Source organism: Salvia miltiorrhiza, chromosome 6 (genome assembly GCF_028751815.1).
Source record: "Salvia miltiorrhiza cultivar Shanhuang (shh) chromosome 6, IMPLAD_Smil_shh, whole genome shotgun sequence".
Lineage (NCBI taxonomy): Eukaryota > Viridiplantae > Streptophyta > Magnoliopsida > Lamiales > Lamiaceae > Salvia > Salvia miltiorrhiza.
Window position 1 is genome coordinate 32,331,210 of NC_080392.1, and position 24,904 is coordinate 32,356,113.

A 24,904-nucleotide genomic window follows, 5' to 3' on the forward strand; every position below is an offset into this window, starting at 1 on the left:
TCACTAGTGTCGGGAAACGGGCTGCGACAGGGTGGTATCAGAGCAGGTCATCTGCTCTGAGTCTATTGCTTGACTGAGTTGAACCTTTGATTACTGGTATCTTTTTAACTTGAGTACTAGTCTAATTTGAATTCTTAGGCTAGTTTGAGAGAGTCAGTTTGAAACGAAACCCCAGCACCCCATCTCCTCCGGCTTAACGAGGTAAGAGGTTGATGTTGTTTCTTGTTGCTTTCCTGTTGAGAGCTGAGTTTGATACACTAATGAGTCATGTATTGTTTTAATGACGAAATTGTTTGAGATGATGAATTCTGGTACGAGGCAGTTGATGTGGAATACGAGGAGAGATGTTGAGGCTAGTATAGCCGATGCCCTACCGTACCAAACGAGGATGAAGTCGAGAGGAGGCAGCGATACAGCGACGATATAGCGAGGGCGATACTCTTGGAAAGTTTCTAGCGCATTACCACCGTCGTTGGTGGGAGGCTAGTATCCACGGGATTGATGAGGCTGAGGCCATCACTCACCTGATTCCACAGCTGCCACCCGAGTGGCGAGACTGGGCGGCTTCGCTGGTGCCGCAGTATATCAGGAGGACTGAGTTAGGGCGGTTGGTGAGCACCGATTTTCGTGGTTTCATCGCGACGTTGAGCCACCGCTACCTTGCTTATGGCGAGCCACCTTCACCGCCGTATGGAGAGTCTGAGGGACCAGCCCAGGGAAGGGAGCTAGTTGTTATGCCTCCACCTCTCGAGGAGCCGATTCTGATGGCACCTCTACCCCCAGCTGATCCGATTTCAGTTTCTCTCGAGTCTGATGATCCAGAGCCGATGGTTTTCGAGCCGTACTCACCTGGGATTGAGCGTGATCCGTTTGCGTTTGTATCACTTATTCCTTCTCCCAGTGCTGATTTCCCGTCTTGGGATTTGACACCGGCGACGACACCGTTGCCATTGCCACCGGTTGAGTCGACACAGACGATTGATTCTACTGAGTCTGAGACGCAGTATGTGCCCTTTTATCCTTATCCGAGGGTTGCCCCGTTGCCTGAGCCGGGCACCTTGGCTTTTCAGACGTATATACACTCGATTTTATTTTCACCGTCCCGAGACGCCCAGGAGGGAAGGTCTCGGCCAGTACACCTGAACAGTGATGAGGAGGACCCGGATGAGGAAACTCCAGAGATGACGGTCGGCCACGGACGGACCCAGCCATTACAGCGTCATATCGCTGCCAACGGAATCGAGACATGGGTACCTGTTCCCGAGGTGCCGGTTTATGGTCCGATGATGGACACCGACGTCGAGGATGAGCCGAGCGACGATAGCGTCTACCGACTGATCGACGAGTACGAGAGTCAGGAGTCGGAGCCGAGTGAGGAGACGGAGCCGAGTGAGGATATGGAGGTTGACGATGCGACGAGCAGGATTTCAGGAGACGACGACTAGCGATCACGTGTATCTAGTAGACGCGTACATATGTATAGATGCATAGTTGATATATACGTATATGTATATATATAGGTAGAGAGGCATAATATAGTGTGTATGTGTACATAGCATAGATCTATAGATGCTTAGTACCTATGATGCTTGTATAGTTAAAGCATCATTTTAGTGTTAGGACCTTTGTACATAGGATCCTACTTTTGTAAAAGACCTCGAGAGAGAGGCAATTTTCCATATATATATATACAGAGATGTAGATGAGTAGTGAGTTTCACTATCTTTATCAGAGCTTTGAGAATGATGATGATGTTGAGGCTTGATGATAAATGAGAAATAGAGATTGATGAGAATTACGAACGATGATAGACGAGAAATAGAGTAGACGAGAATTTTGAGAACTTTGAGATCACGAATGAGATATAGAAGTGAAGTAAGAAAAACGAGGATTTGTATTTTGTAATGACGAACGGATAGTTTAGAAGTCGATAGTTATATAACTCTTTTTCCTTTATAGTATACCTCCGAGAAGAAGAGGGAACCGAAGGAACATAAACCGAGAAGAAGATGAAGAAGAGGAGCAGAGAAACCAACCGTTGAGATAATACGACGAGAGTTAGAGTTTTCATCGCGATTTAGGGACACGACCCTAATAGGACGAACGTGTTATGGAGACTTCATGGGATGCATAGATACTATTGACCAATAGTACTTTGAAATAGAGGTACTTTCACCGGGACCGCGCGTTTCATCGCTAGAATAGTCATGAGAGTAGACTTATTGAGTCCCTATCCCGCTTGGTCGTATTTAAATTTTTCTGCATCCATTTGAACTCCAACAGGAGATGAACTATTTCCTATTGAGAAAATTTTTCCAGATCCACTGTGTTTGAGCCTGAGCCGTTTGTGTTGGAAATCCTTGCCCCTTGCTTAACAGTGGACAATTTATTCATTTTCCACTTAGTGGATTGTTTCTACCTCCAGTATTGATTTATTTCTATCATATTATATCTCAGTTTTTGTTCTAGATTTTGTTCTAGCTTTCGATCTTGCCTTGATTGTAACTTCTTCAATATCCTTGAAATAGCACTGGCTATTATGGAATCATTCCATTACTTGAGCTCGTCTTGTTCAAGATCAGACATTTTTATTCATCACATCCTATTCCCTATCACATCCGACAAGAGTTAGGATCGTCTAGGTAATTAGGATGGTATAACAAGAAGAGTGTTTGGAAGAAACACGATATATGGGAGCAGCCATAGAATATAATTATTACGGGACGAGCACAACTTTTCGATTATGGATTTTCTTATATTAGCCAAGTATGCAACAAGCTAACAAATTCGAGGACGAGAAGAAGTGATGCTAAGCCAGAATAGGCAATAGCAGGTTCAAGAAGATCGAGATGATGGGTTAGAGCAGATAATGTTTTCCACGATAGTAAACTGGGATGACGACTAGTATAGATGTAGCATCGTCGTAATAATAGGGGATGTTTTATTTTCGTTACGCCCCGCAATTAGTAAGAGTTCTCGAAAGAGAAAATTTTCTTATATGTCTATATGACGATGACCAGAGAGTCTCTATGCTTGAGTAGAGTTTTGAGCTGATGTTGCATTGATAGACATGAAATATGTCTTTGACAATGAGTTATGAGAATTGAGAAAATAGTATGATGTTGAGTAAGAGTCTTATGATTCGTGAGTTATGAGAATTTGTTCTAAGGTTGATATATGTTCCCTTAGACTTTTACCGAGAAAGAGAAACCGATCGAAGAAAGAAATAGAGTTGATGATATGAGATAAGGTAATAAAACCGTAGCTGAATACGAACGTCAGTTTCGCGACTTGGATCGGTATGCCACATATCGAGAAGAGATGAACGAGAAGATGTCAGAATTGTTTCGATCAAATTTGAAATAAGAGGTACGAGATGATTTAACGAGTCAGAATGCGGTTATGTGTACTGAAGCATTAAATAGAGCATTTGATATAGAACTGGCAATGCAGCCAGAGAACGTGATTTGAGCTTCAGCACCCAAACGAGTTAGAGCACTCAGACGTGCAATCCATCCTTTTCTGGATGCAAGCAAGAAGAAAAGAGAAAATAGGACGACCGAAGTCAAGATTCCCAAGGAGCCGTGGCGGAGTCAAAATACGCCACCGCGACATCAGAACTGAGATGAACAGCCTTATAATTGGCCCAGCTGCCCCAGCAGCAGTTTTTCAAGGACCGCGAGGGTTATCGCTTTGTCGAAGAGCAATAAATTACGTCGGAGATAACGCAAGATAAGAAAGAATAAGCAATTATACCTGCGAAAGGATCGGGCACTACTCGAACCAGTGTCCGAATCGTCAGCAAAGTGGAAGCGAAAGACGACCAATTCAGTTTCGACCGCAACTCAAAGCAATGGAGGGAATCTACCGCTATTTCCACCACAGCGACAACAGCCAGCCTATCGACCGCGTCAGTCAGGAAGGCAACTACCAGCCCCGCAGGCGAATCGACTGTATCGTCGTGGGCGTATCAACCGCATCGCCAGAAACTGTTCGCGCTTGAGTAGGAAGCACCGGACAAGAATAGAGGAAATTCGTTAGATATAGGCGAGTTGAAAGATGTGCCCATAGTATGTTTGTTCGACACTGAACATAGAGCTTGCTCCACAACCTCTAAAGAGTAGCCATACCCATAGACAGAATTACTACGGTTTTATCCGTATGCCCTAATTTAGAATTCGAGTTAAAATCGATTAAGCTCGAGGCTAGAAGCCTAAGATTGATGCCTATGTGGCACTTGGATATAATTTGTGGGAACGGATTAGTAATAGAAAAACCATGCAAGGATACAATGTAAGGAGAGACGGATGTCTTTCCAGCCATTTGGCCAAGAACCTACTTCCTTCTCTGAGATTGAGAGAAAATAGAAGAAGACGCCGACCATCTCGGCACTGTAAGCAAGAAATCTCTTGCAAAGAAAAGATACAACCGCGTACGTTATATATTTGAACCAGAGAGATGAATTCAAGGCAAACGTTGACGACGTACCAGATGTGCGAGAGTATACAGACGTTTTTCCTGAAACTTTACCGGGATTACCCCAGATCGACAGCTTGAGTTTACAATCGAGTTAGAGCCTAGCACCGTACCTACGTCGAAAGCGCCGTACAGAATGGCCCCCGATGAGTTGCCAGAGTTGAAGCTGTAACTACAAGAACTTCTAGATATGGGTTTCATTCGACCTAGTGTTTCCCCGTGGGGAGCACCAGTTCTTTTTGTTAAAAGAAGAATGGAAACTTGAGGTTGTGTATCGACTGTTGAGAGTTGAACAAAGTGACGTTAAAGAATAAGTATCCGTTACCCTGGATCGATGATCTGTTCGATCGACTACAAGGAGCGAGCACTTTTTCAAAAATTGACTTGAGAACGGGATACCATCCGCTAAAGATACGATCGGAAGATATTCCGAGGACGGCATTTCGTACAAGATACGGACACTATGAGTTTATAGTAATTCCTTTCGATTTGACGAATGCTCCGGCAATATTCATGGATCTCATAAATCGCGTTTCCGCGAATACTTAGACAAGTTCGTGTTAGTCTTTATAAACGATATCGTGATTTACTCGAAGAGTAAATGAGAACACGAAGAACGTTTGAGGATCATGTTGGAGAGATTACAAGCTGAAAAGCTTTATGCGAAGTTAGCAAATGCGAGTTTTGGGCTGGATGAAATCAATTTTCTCGCCCATATTGTTTCTGCAAGAGGAATCGAAATGGACCCAGCGAAAGTCCAAGCGGTACAGGAGCGGAGATCGCCAACCACACCGCACGAGATTCGCAGTTTTCTGGGATTAGCAGGATACTATCGACGTTTTATTAGCGGCTTTTCGAAAATCGCTAAGCCATTGACGCACCTGCTAAAGAAAGAAGTCAAGTTCGTTTGGACGGACGAAGGCGAGCGGAGTTTTCAAAAGCTGAAGAAAAGGCTTATTATTGCACCAGTGTTAGCTATTCCAAAAGCGGATCAAGAGTATGCAGTTTATACTGATGCATCGAAAAATGGTCCAAGATGTGCACTGATACAAGAGTGAAAAGTTATAGCGTATGCTTCACGACAACTGAGACCGCATGAAGTGATTTATCCAACGCATGATTTAGAATTAGCAGCCGTAGTGCATGCTTTGAAGATCTGGAGACACCATCTCTACGGAGTACGGTGTGAGATATACACCGATCATAAGAGTCTCAAATATTTCTTTGAGCAAAAAGATCTGAACATACGACGAAGAAGATGGCTAGAGTTGATGAAGGACTACGATTGTGGAATAAATTATCACCCCGGGAAGGCTAACGTTGTAACCGATGCATTGAGCAGAAAGAATCAGGGAGAGTTAGGATTTCTCCTTACACGAGAAGTGAACCCAATCAAGGAATTCGAGAAGATGAATTAGGAGGTAGAGATACCACCACCAACGACAGAAATAATAATTTCTGCACTGAGCATGACACCTGACTTACGATCGAGAATAGCCACAGCTCAGAGAGAGGATGAGAAGATGGAAAGATTGCGAATGAAGACTCGAATCGAGAAAATAGAGAATTATCAAGAGGCGACAGATAATGCCATTTTAGTTTTAAGAGAGCGACTGTGTGTACCCGATAAAGAAGAGTTGAGGAATGAGATTATGAGCGAAGCTCATGACACCTCTTACACCACACATGTGGACAGTATAAAGATATGCCAAGACTGAAACGACGCTTTGATAGGAGAATAAGAAGCGAGAGAGGGCATCTTTCGTAGAAGGATGTTTAACGTGTTAACACGTGAAGGCGCCATTTTGGCAACCTTATACAATTATACCTATTAGAGACTTCCACAATAGAAGTGAGACCACTTAGCCATGAATTATGGCATCGATTAGCAAAATCGAGAAAAGAAAACTCAACAATTGAGTAATTGTGAATAGATTCTGTTGATGATAGAAACGATGATTATGTGAGTTTTTCCCTATCTCGGGGAGCATGTTTTTTTCGAGTTAACAAGAACTCAAACCGAGATATATAGGACCTTATGATGTATTAGAGTAAGTAGGCCATGTAGCCTATAAACTAGCGTTGCCTCCGGGCTTCGCGAACGTCCAAGACGTTTTCCATGTTTCTCAATTGAGAAAGTACGTGTTTGATCCAAAACACGTCATCTATCAAGAAGAGGTGTCCCTGGAACCAGTTTTGAGCTACGAAGAGATAGACCTGATGCTATACTGGACTGGAAAATCCAATAATTGAGGGACGAATCGATTCCTTTGATGAAAATCCAATGGAGATATTATAGTCAAGAAGAATCAACATGGGAAGTTGAAGAGAAGATGAAAGAGAAGTACCCAGAGCTTTTTCCCGAAGAAGAATAACTCAAATTTCGGGACGAAATTTTTTTTAAGGGGGGTAGGATGTAGCACCCCGTACTTTTCCTCATGTTGTGAGATAGTGTCTTAACACTATTGAGAGTACTGAGATGTCAAATTACGAGACTACTTTTTATGAGTAGATAAGACAGATTGTCTTTTAAATAGAGATACGAGTGAATAAATCAATGATGGAGCTAAAGTGAAGAGATGTGATAAATGAGTTGAGATAGAGATGCTGATTGAATTGAGCTGAGATTTTATTTTATTTCCAACTACCGGGAATAGAGTTACCGGATACTGAATTGTTAAAGATTGACTGTCCTATTAAGAAAAATAGGAATACTGAGTTGGAAATAGAGTCGAGGAAGAAAGAGTGAGAAACCTAGATATATAGAGTCGGTCAGAGAGACGTCTAGCTTATTTGAGCCTGCCGACTATTTTGATGTGATGTTATGTGAATTTACATGACTGAATGATTATGTGATTTTCGTGATGTGTGTCACTGTGACCGAGTTATTATGATTTTTATTCGAGACCTTAGCATTTGGAATTTCGTTTAAGTTTCCAAAGCAAGTATGGTTTATTTTTATCGAGAAATCGAATGATGCCGGTTTATGAAAATTTTTCCGAGCATAATATTTTTTTTAAAATTATTTTTCTTCCTACGAAGAGGAATATTATATATATGTGAGTGCACTAATATGAGTGCTATAATTATTATTTTGGTCACATGAATATTTATGATGTGGTATTTTATTAATGAGTGACTTTACCATAGTTTTGTGATTTTATTTGATCACCTTTCACACACTTTATTTAATTACCCATGCCATATGTTATATGCCTAAATTTTGCTAAGTATAAAATTGAGAGAGTAGAGAATTGAGAGTATGAGATGGAGAGTGTAGAGATTAGAGAGAGATTAGAGTGAGAGAGAGATCATCCATTAATTAGCAAATATCCTCTAAGATTTGCAAATCCCCTTTAAAGATCACAAGATCATTTCATATCTTGCAAGAATTCCTCTCTCTCCTTCTTCCCTAATTTTCGAGCTCTCTCTCCCTCCCTTCATCTCTCTACTTTCCTCCATTGTTAGCCATAGATGAGACCTCCGAAGCTCTACCCAAGTATGCCAAACACATAAATCACTACTTAAATCCTCCATAAACACATCCTATTAACTTAAATCCAAGAGAATCCTTGAAGATTGGTTTCAAGAATAGTGAGAGAAAATTTGATATTTGGTGTAAACTTGGGTAAGTGATCTCCATATTCATAGATATAATTTGTATGAGTTTGTATATGAGTTTATTTGAAGGATTGGAGCAAGAAATCACCCCCTCCCTTTTTCCTTCAAATTTTCGAAAAAATGGGTATCTTACCCTTCAAAAATTTTTCTTCTTCTTTCCTTGAATTGAGGTGAGAAAAGTGATCTATGTGATATTTGGTGATGATTAGCATGTGTTTTGAAAAGCTATGCTTTGTGATGTAAAAATTTCGATGAGTTTAGTTTACCCCAATTTGGGAATTTTTGAGTTGATGATCAAGGTGATGGATTGATGATGTATATGAGTCTATGAGATGTATATGATGATGAATGATGGATTAAATTGAGTATATGATGTTGAATGATGTTTTTGATGTGAGTTAGTTTACTAGAATTAGGGATATGTGTATATATGCCCTTATTTGTGAATTGATGGAGTATATGTGAGTTTAAATGACTAAAATTGATAGATATATGATGAGATTAAAGATCCATGTGAGTTTATAAAATTTCTTAGAGTTTAGTTCAATAAAAATTAGGATATTCTTGTCTATGTGTCTATTAAGTGATTTAGCTTAAAATATATGTTTTTAAGCATGATATTAGTGTTTTAATATGTTTGATTAAGTCTAATGTAAGCTAAGTAAAATTTGGACTTAGTTTAGTTTGAAGGAGTTTTTTTTTGGGTTCTCATATGATGTGGGGTTAACGAATGATAAAATGAGGTCAAATTGATTTATGATCATTTTGTGAAGTTGTCATGTTTTTGTTGAGAGTTTATGTGAATATATGAGTTTTTCACTAGAGTTAGTTTACATGATAAAAAGGGATTTATATGTGTAAAATGAGTTACATGATGTATGGAGTCAATAATGAATGATTGAGTGTTTTTGAGCATGAGATTGAAAAGAGAATTGATTGATACGTTGTTGAAACGTTTCCCTTGAGATTTGAGTTAAGATGTAAAAGAGGAGAGTTAATTTGAGTATAATGAGTATTTTAATGTGTTTGAATGTTTTTGAGTGTTATATGTGTTTAAATTGAGCTTTGATTGGTTTTCCTTGAAGGAATGTTGAATTGAGCATTTAAGAGTTTGAGATGAGTTTTTGATGATTTTTCGTAGGCTACTGACCTACTGTGATCGACGGTTTGTCGATGTCAAAAAGCTTTGAAAATTTTACAGAATGTCCCTACATGAGTCTTGAGCACCTCTGTAAAATTTCAAGTCATTTGGACTTGATTTACTATTTTTATAAAATGCAAAACCAAATCTGCACATTTCTGCCGGGAATTTCAGAGAACAGGGGACAAAGTCATTCATTTCAGTGACTTCCTGTGTGATCTAGCTTTTCAAATTTTTATGGTATCAACCTTACTGTATGGGCTAGATATCCACCAAATTTGAGCTCAGTTTGACAACGTTTACTATTTTAAAAAAATCAATGTTTCCGATTGCTCAAAACTGCCGAATATGGTAGACCGTGGTAAAAACGCCATATCTCCCAAACCACTTGGAGTTTCTGACTCTACTTTTTTTTAAATGAAACTAGACTCAAATACCTTTCTTTTGGTATGGGTCTGGAGTCCAGGGGATGTCGGAGTCAGAACGTGTTAAATTTTGAAGTTGAGTCAGTGGGAAAACAGAGCATGTTTTGTTGATGTTTGATTGTATTCTCTTATGTGCCTTATGTGATGGTGTTGCCTAAGTGTTTGAATGAGATTAGACGAGTCTTATATGAGAGATGAATCGAGACCTAGAACCATGATTTTCTTGAAACCTATCCTTGGACTTAAGGTTTTGAAATGAGTGAAGAGTTTATGTAGAGTTGGTTAAGGAGATAGAATATAATATAGAGCATGAGTTGAGGCATGAGTTTTCGTCGTTAAGTTCTAATCGAGATTCATTTTCTGACATGAACCTTCGATGATGACGATGATCCCTGAAGACACAAGCAGAGCAAGGAAGTAAGTAACTCCGCTTTGACGGGAGTTTTTGAGTAAGGTCTTCAGGTGGGCAATATTTTGAGTATATGTTTATCATATGAGCTTTCTAAAATGATGTAATGATGTTAAGAACTTATCAAATGTTTTGAGATAAATGATGTTTGAGAACTGTTTGACTTGCCAATTTTTGATGTTGAGCTTGTGTGTTACCCTCTACTGATGAGACGAATTCGGTCCTGCCACAAGCGGGATTTTGTGCACAGAGGTGACTGTGAGCCGTCTTCGGGTCGGCCGGTCACGGTACTTGAGAGGGAGGCCTACTTCTCAGTACCTTTGATGATGATGAGTTGTAGATGTGGTACATGCATGTTGAGATCTTTGACAGCTGTCATTCATTCGTTTACTTATGATGTCATGATTATGAAAACTGCATGCACAGATTCATTTAATACTAACTTATTTCTGTGTATTGCTGAGATGTGGCAAGCTTCAAACTTATAGCTCTAAGAGCACTTTCCTTGTTTTTCGGCGTTGCCCACTGAGTATTATATACTCACGCCCTGCATGTATTTCTAAATGTGCAGGATAAGCGAGGAGCGAGATTGGTCTGGTGCTGGCGGGGAATTGTTAAAGGATGTATTTACTTTATCGTATTTCCATTTTGACGATAAAGTCTTGATAATTGATATACTTTAACTTTTCTTTTGAAGTTAAGCAATGTACTCACGGTTATATGTCTTCATACATATAATCGATTCGCCTTTTGCTGCGATACTCTGCATATTATGATTCCTTACGAAAAATGAGCGATACCCGTTTTGTTTTTGATCTTGAAATTCCTGATAATTAAAAAGTTATAACGACGTTGACGATTTTACCCTTGGGGTCATTTATGATGATTTTCCTTAGTGTGCTTTGATGCGAGCTTCCGCTTAATGTTCGACCTATTCTTCTTATCATTTATTCTTTTAAAAATAGTCGTATCGATACTCGTACCCCACTATCACTAGTGTCGGGAAACGGGCTGCGACACTCCATCTCATCTTAATTATAATCTCATATTTCAGTACCGTAGTACTCTCTGTAATGTCTCGACACTACTACTACTCATAAAAGTACGGGGTGTTACACCTATTCCTATCCGAGCTGAAGCGAAGTAAGTCACCTATTCCTATGCCATGGAAGTTGCCATGCAAAGTAGAATTCTAAAGGCAATAGAATCGTGCAAGATAAGGCAACTCTCCAGCTGTAACGCGCGCTGCAAGTCATCTCCATTTTGGCCGAATTCGGGGCTCTCGCCAGAGAAATGGCTTCCGTCAGAGAAACGGCTTCCGCTCTGGCGCATTTCTCTGCTCTGTCTGACTTCTCTGCCTATTGATTCCTCTGACTAGTGATCCCTCTGACTAGTGATTCCTCTGATTAGTTGACTTCGCTGCTCTGGGATTCGATTTCTCTGGCACTTATGATTCCTCTGCACTTATGATTCCTCTGCAATGACTTCTCTCCCCTCTGACTTGTGATTTCGCTGCTTTGGCAAATGACTTCTCTGGATCTGGAGCGCTTGATTCCTCTGGCTTTGATTTCTCTGGCTTTGACACGGGCCTTCTCAGCTCTGGCACGGGGTTTCGCTTCTCTGACGTGCCAGAGTATGCACATAAACACAATTCTTAGCCCAAACTCTCCAAATTTTGCACTCTTCATCTCAAAATTCTAAATCTCCTGCAAAGCATAAAATACACCATAAAACGCACCAATTTCCATAAGATTTAACTTAAAATATGCACATGCAAACCCCAAAATTTAGAACAATTAAGCATAAATCAACCCCCCCACACTTAGCCTTTTGCTTGTCCTCAAGCAAAATCCATATGAATCCTAAGAAGAGATTGATTTCGACAATGCTATTTCCATCCAAACATTCTCAAAGTCAATTCAAAATTTTACAATCAATACACATCTCTCGATCATGCAAGTAACTCAAAGTTTAAGAAGCAACAAAAGGGTAATGCAAGTAATTCGATCAGACCCAATTCTCCGCTAGAAGTGAATTCCCTAATGTGATCGCCTTTATAATCAATATCACCATTTTTCACACTTTGTGTGCTTGAGATTTCGACAGTTGAGCCATAATTCGTGAAATAAAAACCATTTGGATGTACTCCAAAGTCTTTTCACGTGGTTTCCCATGCTCATAGTTACACTAGAGGAGCAGTGACTCAGAGCTGTCACGTTTCAGAACATGCCAGATGTTTCAGAGCTGGCATTTTCAGGGTTGGCAATTCGTCCAACATTTTTCACATTTCACAGATACGATACGATCGTAGGCAATCACAATGACAACACTCCTTCTAGCATCTACCGGACAAATCACGTTTTACTTACTTACAAAAGTGTTGCAACAAAACTCAAATTCTTTGCATAAACAAGAAACATATATCAAGAGTAAAACAAGAATAACCACCATTCATTCACAAACCCGAAATTCGCATCGAAAACCATCTACTCTTCCACAAATTCATAAAAATTAGCAAGATTCGAGACCAAAAACTAAGCATAGAAAGACTAATCTCGTCCAATTGAAAATATAAGCACAATAAAACACACCCCCCCACACTTAAAACATGCCATGTTCTCAGGGCACAAAAGAAATAAGAATAGAGAAGAAAACATCCCTGATTATTGGCATGGGGAAACTGAAGCATCGTGAGAGGCAGTGAAGAGTGGAGTTTGTGGTCGATGCAGAGTAGAAAGTGGCCACGCTGAATCGGGTCAGCGCTGGCAGAGCAGCGCGGAAAAGTGCAGCGTGGAGAAGTTTAGCGCTGGCGTTCTATAGGGCTTAACGGGGCAGCGCTGGCGTGCAGTAACGGTGGTGGCAGCAGCGCTGGCGGCATATTGAGAATTGCAGCACTGAAAACAAGACATGCACACCAAGCATCATAGTATCCGCAAAGCAACCGAAACTTAGGAAAAACACGAAACACACAACGAAAAACAAGGAAAGAACAAGAAAAACAAAACAAGAAAAACATAAACAAACCAACGGTGGGTTGCCTCCCACCAAGCGCTAGATTTAGAGTCGCCAGCCCGACTTCAGAGCTAAATTTCAGCTAGGGTTGTGTAGAGCTTGAGACCCCACCTCCATAGGCGAGCTCTGGTGCTCGTAGTACGGCTTCACTCGATGGCCAATCACTCGATGACCCCACCTTGTGGAATATCCTAACCCTTGTTTTGATGATACCAAAATTCATAGGACTTAAATGTAATAGACTAGAATCGTTTTTGAACTCAAGTGTTAGAGTTCGTTTCTAGTTTAGTTGCGGTGTCAAAGACTGAAGACTGAAGACTGAAGAACGAAGACTGAAGACTGAAGACTGAAGACTGCAGTTACCAACTGAAGTATCAGTTGAAGAATCAGTTGAAGACTGATTATTTAATGCGCGCCATGGACTGATACTAAAGTCAAGTATCAGTTGAACATTCCTCCTAGGACTGATCTTCCAACGTTCAGAGGAAGCCACGTACGCTCAAGTACAGCCGCATTAAATGCAGAGATATCTCAATATCTTATCTCTGCAGAGGTCATTCCTATCTGGTGGTTACTTTTCAGAGATGTCACATCTCCTGTCCATCAAAGAGAGCCGTTTCCACACAGACAAGGAACCTCGAAGATTGAAGCCTCAGCCCAAATTCGAATTGCTCTCCAACAGAAGAAATCTTGAGGACGATTTACGCCAACGGATCTATTCAAGAGTTCTCCTACAAATAGCGCTCGAGGATCACTTCAATCTTCACCGATTCAACGACATAAGCTGAAGCTCTGCCGAAATAGCTACTCAGCCTAAAGCTTAAACCGCCCAAAGCTTGAATCGAAGAAGAGAATTCCAAAGCCAAAATCAGTCACTGCTGATTACATACATTCTCTTAGACCCTAGGCATATATTCTGTGTACCCAGAAGCCAAAGGTCAAACTTGCTTCAAAGAACTTGTTCTTTGTAAGTATAGTTGGCACTCGTTTAAACCTCTCCCCCATAAGAGTGTTTGAGTGACTCGGAGTTTCAGAAGGTGTTCTGAACTCTGATAGGGAAGTCTGAGCACGAGGTGTGCTTAGCAAGGAAATCCTGCGCGAGCTGTGTAGGTGCTGAAATCCTGCGCGAGGTGTGTAGGTAGGGAAACCCTACGCGAGGTGTGTAGGTGCTGAAGAGAGAGCTATCTTCAGTTCACGGTTTGCAGTGCACCCGGGAAGCACTTACGGAGTGGATTGTTGGTCTGATCAACCAGCCGTGGATGTAGGAAAGAGTTTTTCCGAACCACGTAAAAGTCTCTGTGTTATTTACAGCTTTCAGTTTTACATTCATAACTGTGTTATTTCAATTGATAAAACTGAATGCTGACTAACTGAAAAGAGAAACCTTAATCCAACTATCTGCTCCACCGAGGCTATTCGAAACTAAGTTTAATTTCTGCTGTGTATGATATCAATCTGACTCACTATCCTCTGATAGTAAGGAAGAGAGATATCATCTTCATCTCTGCAAACACGATTGAAGCCCTTACGTGGATCAGTTAAGTTCCAGTGACTTAACTGATAACTCTTTACTGAAGAGCTTTCAGTATCAGTCGTCAACCCTGTTGGTCAACACTTATTTCGGTTAAACAGGTGTCTTGTTTGCGTGTAAAGTTTTGTTTCTATCTCTGACTGAGATCCCTCTGATTGAGGTTTGTAGATAGTCATAAAAATAGCCTATAGGTGTATTCCCCCCCCCCATACACCTATTCGAGACCCCCCGGACAATTGGTATCAGAGCAGGTTGTTCGCAAGAACTATCTGTCTCTGACTAGTTCTACTTGAACTAGATCCTATTTGGGGGAAATGTTTTCTTTGATCAAAAAATCTCTTCTCGAGATTACCCTTGTGTCTGCTTGGTTTGTGTCCTTATCCTGTCTCCTGTGTGCTTCTACCTTCATTCTCTAACCATGTACAGGAACAAGATGGATCCCTCCAGCGATTATGTTCATACATATTTTCGAGGGATCAGCGGACTTGAGATGGGATCATTGGAGTCTGATGAAGAAGAAAGGTTCATCTTTCCAGAAGAAAATCAGAGTCCAACCCACTCACATTCAGAAGCAACAAGCAGATATGATCAAACACGACTAGAGTATCAAAACCTAAGAACAAGATTTGAAAATCTTCTTAGGGAGCACAAACAGATCATAAGAGAGACTGATCAAGTGCAAGATGCTCGATGGATTGTCATGCATCACTTCATAACAGATGAAGACGAAGCAGACAAAAGAAATGTTCAGGCACACAGACTGAACAACAGACTGAAACTACTTCAGTCTCAGAAATAAGAACTTCTTCAACGTCTCAAGGAAACAGAGACAGAATTCAAAGCGACGTCAGAAGTCCTTGAAAGAGTGATTCGTGAGGAATCACTACTGCACAGAAGAAAGATAGAACGAGAAAGAAGCATGTAACAACAGCCAACGGATTCAAAACCAAAGGAGAATCAGTCATAAGTCTCAGGGGGAACTTACACTTCAAACAAAGTCATATCTTGTAAATCTCTCTGTGTAAGCCTTTCTCAACAATATCACTGGTATCTATGACTGCTTTTCTTTAATAACTTGTTTTTGGCTGTACTATACTTAAATCTGATGTGTCTAAATGCTTAAATTCCTTATTTTATAGACACGTGTACATTTATTCGAAAACAGTTGTCACACGATCACACGATCCCGCCTTTTTTTACTAACAAGCGGAGTGATCCACGTGGCACGACTCCATTTGCACGGATTTCAAACGTTTATTGAAACCGCCTTTTGCACGATCTCTCACACTATCTTCAAAAATGTTTCATCTTCGACTAAAGATTTTCTCAATCTCTGAGAAATCTTAGTGTGCCAAAATTCTTGTGTGTGTCTTTCTCTACAATACTAACAACAAGAATCCACAGTTCCATCTCTGTGAGAATCAATCTTCAGACTTTTGCAGAAAACCTCTAAAAGAATCCAAATGGGAAAATCAGCTTCGCTACAAGTTGTGTGTTACGAATCTGTGGTAACACTGGAGTCGCTCCAACAGCTTGCTAACTTCAAAAAGATTGATGAGATCTTAGGACAACATGGATGGATGAAGTTCGTCCAATGTTCACCAAGTTTTCTTCTCAACGAGTCAATCATCCGAGAATTCTACGACAACATCAAGACGGATAAATCGACTGGTGAACTTAAAACAGAGATTTCTGTTTTCACCAATGAAGACTTCTCATAATCAACCAAGATGTCCATCAATGTATCTGAAGCTGTGAGAGAGATGTTCAACCTTCCAAATGATGGATCAGCTCCATTCTTCACTGACGAAGAAGCCACTGAGCATATGAGGGAAGCACTGACAAGCAATGCACCTGCCGATTGCGTCATCACCAATGTTCTGAGCATTTCAAGAATTCACACTCATCTCAGACCCATTGCAAAGATAATCAAGAAATGCTGGTTCGGCACTCTTGGATCTCCTGGTCATCTCTCACGACCACACAAACTTGTGCGAATTGCCCTGATGCAGAAAGGCCCATTCAACTGGGAGAAGGCCTATATTCAGATCCTCGCTGAAGAGAAGAAAGAGTCTCACTCCACCAGACATCTGCGTCAAGGAACAAAAGTCTCAGCACTCATCCTCCATAATGCTAAGGGGACTCCTTGCTTCTGGAAAAACACTACTCAAGTGTCTTCCACCATTCATCTGTTTGAAAAACAGAATAGCTCACTCAGAGGAAATTCCATCATCTCGACTGAAATTTCTCTCCTTACATCCGAGCCACGATACAAGACTCGAGGCTCAACCAAAAGAAAGCTCGATAGCATGTCGTCTCCAGTCAAGATCTCGCTGGACACCCCACTGAAATCCCACAATGAGGAACATGAAGAAGATGCTCCAAAATCATCTGAAGAAGTTCCAATGCCGAGCACAGAAACTCCTCAACAACAGACTCCATCTGTCACTGCTGCAGATGAAGAAAATCAACCGACAGAGAAAACTCGAGCAACCTTTGACAAGAAAACAGAATCTGAAGAACTTCCTCTCAGAGGTTTCTTCCATTACTGTCTTGAAGGGTTCAACAAGAAGGAAAAGTTTGATGAAGTTTCTAACGACAATGCTGCTCCCTCATCCTCAACCTTTGTCAATCAAAAAGCCCTACTCAAAAGCTTCGTGACACAACTGTCTGAACACTGTGTCACAACCCTTTTTCCCACAGTCTTAGCCTCCCTGAATCCTGAAGAGTTTCAAGCTCTTGTCAGCTATTTCTTCTATATCTTCATCAAGACTCTACCCAAATCTCAATACAAAGAGATTGATGAAGTTCTCAATGATGGTGAGATAGAAACTTTGGAAAACAGCATATTTGAGAAATTCAGAGTCACAAATGTTTGGGATGCCATCCACGACTGGGCACCCAACTTTAGACTGTACCTCACCTCCAGAGGTCTTCTCAAAGAAGACAATGATGAGGACTTTGAAATTCCACCTCATCAGTCGGCTTCAACAAGAGCAACGGAAGAAGAGAAGCAATCTGAAGAAGAAGAGCCTACTGAAAATACCACTGATGAAAGGGTCCAGATGCTGGAAGAAAGGATGCTCATTCATGAAGAAGTCTCGTATGAGCTAAGAGTAAAAATCGCGATTCTGGAATCAACAGTCACTCACCTTCAACAACAACTGGACGTCCAGGACAAAGTCATCAATATCCCCGAATCTGGTAACAAGGAGACACGTGAAGAGAACAGGAAAGGAAAAGGGAAGCTGACTGAAGAATCAAAAGGAAGTCCTCCAAGGAAGCCAAACAAGCAACTCCACATCAACTAAGGACTAAGAAAGAACAAGGAATGTCATCTAAACAGAAACTCATTATTTTGTGTATGATGTTCTTGGTTTGTCTTAGCTAGCTCTTCCTTGTTATGATCTTCCGTATTTTTGATTCCTTTTGATTTAGACTGTGTTCATAGATGATTCATGCTTATTCAGTTTTTGCCTCGTTTCACACGATGTTTATGGGTTACATTATTCAGGGGGAACACTGCTTAAGTTCATGTTTTTCTTCTTCAGGACCTGATTGACTGTATTTACTACCTGTTGGGAACCTATTCGTATCATTTATTTGTCCTATCTTTAAAAGGGCCTAGGTGTGATTTTGACTGACTGAAGAGATTGCGTCCATCTTTAGACTTTCAATTTCCAAAAACTCCTTTTTGCATATCTTTTCAAATCTCTGCAAACACTGCACGCCGCATATTTACGGCAAATGATTATGACAAATATTCTATATCAGTGCATATCTCATTTTTCTAGGCATTTTTATGTAGGGCACTTACTACGGACGTCAAAATTTATTATAATTGATTTGGCGCGCACATTTCAAACCGCGCCCACGTCTCTTCGTTTGCCCTAAGAAACTGTTCATCTCCCACGATCACACTTTCTTCATTACTACTGCCATTCCACCTCCTCCATCGCATCTGCACATTCTCTCTAATATTCCAAATCCACAGCAATCTACTGTGAGATCCCCTTTTGCAGAAATTCTCTTCACTGATATTCTGTTCGAAATGGCCAATACTGACATGAAGAAGACTGACAAAGAGAAGGAAGCCTCAATGAAGAAAGAAGTCAGATATGAACAGACAATACATGAAGAATCATTTGAAAAGAAGCCAGAATTTTTGAAGGTCTCTGAAATACTTCGCCAGAATGGTTGGACGAAGTTTGTCACAAGTGAACCAAATTACTTACTCGATGAAGCTGTCAGAGAGTTCTACAAAAATCTCAAATTCAACAAGTCGGGAGTACTTACCTCGAAGGTCAGCATCATTGATGGAGCAAAATGTATTGAAGAGACTCTCAACGTCTCTGAAATTGTTGGGGAATTGTTCAATCTCCCAAACAACGGATTTCTACTCTCTTCACTAACTGATGATGAAGCAAATGAAACCCTCAAGACTGCGCTAAAGGATAAATCGGAATCAACAAAGAGTCAGATCACTCTGTCTCATCTTCATCCAGAATTTGCCACATTGGGGAAGATTATCCAGAAATGCTGGATAGGCGCTACAGGAACTCCAGACAAAGCTTCTCAACCGCAGAAGCATGTCATGGCTGCTCTGATGAAGAAGGAGTGCTTCAACTGGGAAGAAGCTTACTTGAAGCTTCTGTACAATGAAGCCCACAACACACGACCGGCGACGATGGTTCGACAAGGGAACAGAGTATCTCAGATCATCATCGAAGGAACAAAGAAGCACAAGTATGTGCATTGGCCTCAGATGATCAAATTCACAGACAGCCTGCGCCTCTTCAAAATTGCCAGAAGAGATACCAAACCTTCCTCGAAGGAAAAGGTAATCGACATCTCTTCTCCTCCATCATCAGATTCTGAAGCCCCTGCTTCATCTCAATCAAATCCTCGCACAAGAGTACCTCGACGTACTCGTACCACCCTTCCCAAGAAACCGTCAATACCAACGGAGATGCCTTGGAAATTCTCTCCTAGATCCAAAGGCAAAACAGTTGTAGAGAGTGTACCAGAATCAGCTCCCACTTTTGCTTTGAAAGGAACTCAGGAAGCAGTCGAATTTCTGACTGAAGCTCAACAATGTGCCACCAATCACCTCCGAAGCATTATTGGAAATGTGGATATGTCTCAAGGAGTCTACCGGGATCTTCACAGACTCCTAACGTATACTCTGCTGAAAACGGCGCCATGCCCTAGAATCAACAGTCTTCTCGGCTCTGGAGCTGAAGACTCATTTGAAATGGAGGAGGCTTCCCTACTCAGCCTCTTCCAAATTGAAAATGTTTGGGAAGTAATTCATGACTTCGACAACTTCGCCATGAGCTACTTGTTCTCCTCCAAATACTACAGACGCTTCTTGACATACAACAGAGAAGCAGAAACTTCAAAAGTGCTGAAAGAGCCTCTCATCACAGAGGAAGTCATTCAACAATCGGAGGAAGCTGTTGTTGATCATGCCATCTATGATCAACCAATGACTGACTCAATCAGTCAACCGGAGCCACCATCCACCCATCCGACTGTCACTGCTGAAATGAATCCGACGAGCATCACGGCGATTGATACTCCTCCTTCTGTAGAATAAGAGAGATCAGCAGACAAAGCTATTCCAGAACGAGTTGATAACATCTTCGAATCTCCACCAACTTCATCAACGTTCTTAAACACTGATGAGGCAATTCCACCGGAAGGCCAAAACATCAGTCAAAAACCAGAGATTCTGCAACCTATTGAAGGAAGAACTGATTACCCTGCCTCATCCAATCAAGCTGAGGCTTCCACATCCAAGACTGAAGAAGAACGTCAACAAGAGGAGAACTCCTCTGACGAATCAGACATTCCAATAGAACACGTCGAACGCCAGGAAGGACCTGTTCTATTTGATTCAGATGAAGAAACTGATACGCGTCTTACTATCTGGAAGCACAATCGGCCACGCAGACATCTCTTAAGGATAGCTGATACTGAAGAAAACCCAATGGATGTACTGCTGAATCAGCTTGCTGATCAAAGGCTTGAGATCGACTCTCTCAGACACGAACTTGAAGGGCAGCCAATCTATGGTGAAAAATTCGTGAAAAAGCTCAAAGAAGTCGGAGAACAGGCAACCGAAGATATGATTCATCATGACAAGTTGATCAAGGAGATCCAGCTGAAGATGAAGAAACAGAAAGATTCTCTGATCAATTACAAGCTTGAAATGGTTGATACAAAGATTGGCTTTCCCAAAGTACAGAAAGAGCACGAAGAACTCTACACTCTCTTTCTCGAATCAGAGATTGAAAGGAAGACACACTTCCTCAGTCTAACTACAAAGCTCGAGGAAATGGAACTTGAGTTCCTAAAGAGGTTCATGCCAAGAACAGAGGTTCAGGTACTTGTTGCAACCACGGTACAGCCTATAATGGAACGACTAGCAAAGGTGGAAAGGGAACTCCAACAAACCAAAGAATCGACTGACACCGCTCTTGTTCAGAAAATGCTCACTGATCTTCAAGAGTTACAAAGCCAACTTCCTTCAGCTGATGCCAAAAAGGGGGAAGAGGATATATTGAGACGAATGCAAAAAGAAGCGGACATGCTCCCCGATGTTCTCAAAAAGATGGAAAACAGGGCTGAGGAAATCACGGCAAGAGTAGCTCCCACCTTCGCCTCAGTTGAAGCTAGCAGGAAGAGAGACAGAGAAAACTCTTCTAGTGAATCAGAACTGAAGAGGAAGAAAACGGTCGAATTCAGCTCAACTCTGAAGGAAAGTCAAAAGCTTGAGCATTATCTCAAGAGTGGACTGATTGTATCCTATCTGGAGAAGTTTGAGAGACCAGATAAATGGATACCATCAAAGCTGAATGACTGGTGGGAACAACTCAAGGAACGCTACACCAAATGGATGGTGTTTGCGGATATTCAAGGCGAAAAGGAGCGCAGGAATGAAGCCTGGAAGTACTTCCTGATGCATTTACAAGAACAAGAACCTGTTCATCAAATGTTGGAAGCTCATAAGGCTTATGGACAAAGCATACCTGACCCTCAGAAGAAAGCAGCAGCTCCACCAAGGTTCAGAAATGGGGTTGACAGAGAGAAGATCAAGAAAGAATGCAGAGCCGTCTGTAGAATCTGGAACTTTCATCCAGACTCCAAAGAAGCCAAAAAGGTATGGGAAGTTGTTTGCAAACTCTACAATCAAGTACCTTAAGTAAGATGGCAATACTCTGTAATGTTCTTTTTATGATTCCCAAGATGTAATCTTAGACTGATACTTTATCAGTCTCTCGTTTATAAAAAGAACAACTTCTTATTGATCTCACCCTGAAGACAATGACTCTTTGTCCAGGCTCTGATTTATGGTTTTTCTGTCTTCTTGCTGTTCTGTGTTTTCGTTCTTGCTCTGAGTACAAGTTATTTAGGTTCTGTTGTTAAGGGGGAACAACTTTCACCCCTTGTCTAGAACTTGTACTGTGAGCTCAGTCTTTTTGCTGTCTAGAACTGCTGTGTGGTTTTGGCATCATCAAAAAGGGGGAAATTGTTGGGAACCTTGTGGAATATCCTAACCCTAGTTTTGATGATACCAAAATTCATAGGACTTAAATGTAATAGACTAGAATCGTTTTTGAACTCAAGTGTTAGAGTTCGTTTCTAGTTTAGTTGCGGTGTCAAAGACTGAAGACTGAAGACTGAAGAACGAAGACTGAAGACTGAAGACTGAAGACTGCAGTTACCAACTGAAGTATCAGTTGAAGAATCAGTTGAAGACTGATTATTTAATGCGCGCCATGGACTGATACTAAAGTCAAGTATCAGTTGAACATTCCTCCTAGGACTGATCTTCCAACGTTCAGAGGAAGCCACGTACGCTCAAGTACAGCCGCATTAAATGCAGAGATATCTCAATATCTTATCTCTGCAGAGGTCATTCCTATCTGGTGGTTACTTTTCAGAGATGTCACATCTCCTGTCCATCAAAGAGAGCCGTTTCCACACAGACAAGGAACCTCGAAGATTGAAGCCTCAGCCCAAATTCGAATTGCTCTCCAACGGAAGAAATCTTGAGGACGATTTACGCCAACGGATCTATTCAAGAGTTCTCCTACAAATAGCGCTCGAGGATCACTTCAATCTTCACCGATTCAACGACATAAGCTGAAGCTCTGCCGAAATAGCTACTCAGCCTAAAGCTTAAACCGCCCAAAGCTTGAATCGAAGAAGAGAATTCCAAAGCCAAAATCAGTCACTGCTGATTACATACATTCTCTTAGACCCTAGGCATATATTTTGTGTACCCAGAAGCCAAAGGTCAAACTTGCTTCAAAGAACTTGTTCTTTGTAAGTATAGTTGGCACTCGTTTAAACCTCTCCCCCATAAGAGTGTTTGAGTGACTCGGAGTTTCAGAAGGTGTTCTGAACTCTGATAGGGAAGTCTGAGCACGAGGTGTGCTTAGCAAGGAAATCCTGCGCGAGCTGTGTAGGTGCTGAAATCCTGCGCGAGGTGTGTAGGTAGGGAAACCATACGCGAGGTGTGTAGGTGCTGAAGAGAGAGCTATCTTCAGTTCACGGTTTGCAGTGCACCCGGGAAGCACTTGCGGAGTGGATTGTTGGTCTGATCAACCAGCCGTGGATGTAGGAAAGAGTTTTTCCGAACCACGTAAAAGTCTCTGTGTTATTTACAGCTTTCAGTTTTACATTCATAACTGTGTTATTTCAATTGATAAAACTGAATGCTGACTAACTGAAAAGAGAAACCTTAATCCAACTATCTACTCCACCGAGGCTATTCGAAACTAAGTTTAATTTCCGCTGCGTATGATATCAATCTGACTCATTATCCTCTGATAGTAAGGAAGAGAGATATCATCTTCATCTCTGCAAACACGACTGAAGCCCTTACGTGGATCAGTTAAGTTCCAGTGACTTAACTGATAACTCTTTACTGAAGAGCTTTCAGTATCAGTCGTCAACCCTGTTGGTCAACACTTATTTCGGTTAAACAGGTGTCTTGTTTGCGTGTAAAGTTTCGTTTCTATCTCTGACTGAGATCCCTCTGATTGAGGTTTGTAGATAGTCATAAAAATAGCCTATAGGTGTATTCCCCCCCCCCCATACACCTATTCGAGACCCCCCGGACCCAACACGTTCAATAGCTCTACCGCACCATGCTCGAACACCTCCTTGAGTAAAAATGGACCTCTCCACCTAGATTTCAGCTTACCCGGGAATAACTTCAGTCGAGAATTGAACAACAGTACCTTCATCCCAGGGCAAAGCTTCTTATGGCAGATACGGCGGTCATGGAGTCGCTTCACTTTGTCCTTGTAAATTCTCGCATTCTCATACGCCTCATTGCGTAGCTCATCTAATTCCTCCATTTGCAGCGTGCGCTGCTTCACAGCAGAATCCAAGTCATAGTTGGCAGCCTTGATCGCCCAATAAGCCTTGTGCTCAATCTCCACCGGCAGATGGCAGGCTTTTCCATAGACGAGACGGTACAGACTCATCCCAAGCACGCCCTTGAAGGCAGTTCGGTACGCCCAGAGAGCATCATTCAACTTTGCGGACCAGTCCTTGCACGAGGGCTGCACCGTTTTCTCCAAAATTCCCTTGATTTGCTGGTTGCTCGTCTCAGCTTGTCCAGAGGTCTGTGGGTGGTATGGTGTTGCAACTTTATGCGTGATCCCATTCTTCTTCATGAGCTTTGCAAACAACTTGTTGCAGAAGTGCTTGCCTCCATCGCTAATGATAGCTCTAGGAAATCCGAATCTAGAAAGAATGTTCTCTTGCACAAACTTAAGCACCACATTAGCATGACAAGTCCGCGTGGGGATAGCCTCAACCCATTTGGACACGTAATCTACAGCAAGTAAAATATATTGAAACCCATGCGAAGTAGGAAATGGCCCCATGAAATCAATGCCCCACACATCAAAAATTTCGACAAATAATATGCTTTGGAGGGGCATCTCATTCATGCGGCCGATATTCCCTACTCTCTGGCACCGATCGCAAGCAAGAGTGAAAGTGTGTGCATCTTTGAAAATGGAAGGCCAAAACAAACCTGATTGCAGAATTTTATGTGCTGTTTTCTGCCCCCCAAAGTGTCCACCACAATGATCTTCATGGCACATTTTCAACACTTGTTGTTGCTCCTCTGCCGGCACACACCGTCGAATGACATCATCCTTTCCAAGCTTGAAGAGGTGAGGAATCTCCCAATAGTAGTGCCTGCACTGAGCTAAAAATCTATTTCTCTCCTGCGAGGTTAGCTCAGGTCGTAGAATACCACA

The 24,904-nt window shown here is 41.6% G+C and overlaps 1 long non-coding RNA gene across 1 annotated transcript; it reads left to right on the top strand.

Moving 5' to 3' along the window:
• Nucleotides 1-7,854: 7,854 nt before the first annotated feature.
• On the top strand, nucleotides 7,855-10,885 carry LOC130989131 (uncharacterized). Its single transcript, XR_009090492.1, has 3 exons — nucleotides 7,855-8,104; nucleotides 10,062-10,125; nucleotides 10,644-10,885. It is a non-coding gene; the product is annotated as an uncharacterized LOC130989131 (long non-coding RNA).
• Nucleotides 10,886-24,904: the final 14,019 nt, after the last annotated feature.